This window comes from Octopus bimaculoides, chromosome 10 (genome assembly GCF_001194135.2).
Source record: "Octopus bimaculoides isolate UCB-OBI-ISO-001 chromosome 10, ASM119413v2, whole genome shotgun sequence".
Lineage (NCBI taxonomy): Eukaryota > Metazoa > Mollusca > Cephalopoda > Octopoda > Octopodidae > Octopus > Octopus bimaculoides.
In genome coordinates this window covers 59,113,727-59,115,324 of record NC_068990.1, presented here as the reverse complement: position 1 = coordinate 59,115,324, position 1,598 = coordinate 59,113,727, and positions in this window count along the sequence as shown.

The following is a 1,598-nucleotide window of genomic DNA, read 5'->3' as shown; positions in this document are numbered from 1 at the left end:
TGGCACTGAACCAAAAATTTGAAACTATTATTATTATTATTATTATTATTATAATAATAATAATAATAATAATAATAATAATAATAATAATAATAATAAGGCGGCGAGCTGGTAGAATCGTTAGCACGCCGGGCGGAATGCTTAACGGCATTTCGCCCGTCTTCACGTTCTGAGTTCAAATTCTACGGGGGTCGGCTTTGTCTTTCATTGGGTCGATAAATTAAGTACCAGTGAAACACTGCGGTCGATGTAATCGACTAGTCCCCTCCTCTATAATTTCAAGGCTTTGTGCTTTCAGTAGAAAGGATTACTACTACTACTACTTTGCCATGTCTCAACAGGACAGTAGCAAGTTTTCACTTTGCTACTATTTCAGCTATAATCTAGAAGAGCTATGTTACAGCAGAGAACTTGTGTCTGGTTCACTCACATTTTGTCGCAAAATACAAGACACGTTGAAACTGAACGACAAATCATTTCGTCGTATTTTATTTTCCGCCAGTTTCTCATACCAAATATATTATTTTCTCTTCTCGTCCATTTGAAACCTCAGTGATATTTGACTCTCAGAAGAATTTTAATTCACGACTAATATCTGCACCTTACTTCCAGCAATATATTTTGGTTTATCAATTTTGTCTTAAGGACACATCACATAATGAAATCGCTGATATAGAAAATTGTTGGGGTAGGAGGTATATCTGGGATGTCTATGATATGTCTGTTCAAATACGACCAATCTGGTGTTAAACTACGGAAACAACGATTCTTTAATAGACAATAATATTTTCGCAATTTTTTAATAATGAATGAATCCAATGTTAGAATATCGAGATTGCTTGGACGACATTGGAACTCAAAAATAAAAAATAAAAAATAAAGAATGAACGGATTGAAAGAATCAACAGACAAATTTTTGCTGAGAAACGCTCGGTTCCCTTAACTAAAAGTTGTTTCTAATTCTTTATTATAACAGCGATCTTCAAAACTATACAAACAAATTCTCCACAGTAAAGAAAACAGCGGTATGAAAACTAACAGATGTGAGCAAGATTTAAGTTTATATATGATACCGCAGCGGCAGCAGCATGTGCTGATTAAGCAGTAGGAAAAATAAATAAATGCACGTGAAATAAAAAAAAAATTATCTAGACACACAAAGTAATTGTCAAATAGTCTATATTTACTTCACCTATTTTGTACCAGTCAAGAAACTAGTTATTGTGTCAAAGGTCATTATATATATATTAATATACGTCGTTTAATCTTTCTGGCTTCCGAAATACTTTTTTTATAAAAGTACTACTTCTGAGATTTTGGGGGTAAGTAAACAAAACATCAACTGCGTTCGGTAAACATCGATGTTTTCCGCGATCGATGACAGATATGGCCGATTTTCATCGAATAATGAACTGAGGAAGACCCTGAAAGACTTAGAAAATAGGACATGAGGCTTCAGCTTCTTCTCAAAGAGTAGTGGGCGGAAGTGAATTCGAATGTTATATAAACAACATCTTCGTCAAAGATGTTATATGTGAGATACATACACACGCACACACACACACACACACACACATTAAGAATTTCTTATGTGTGTA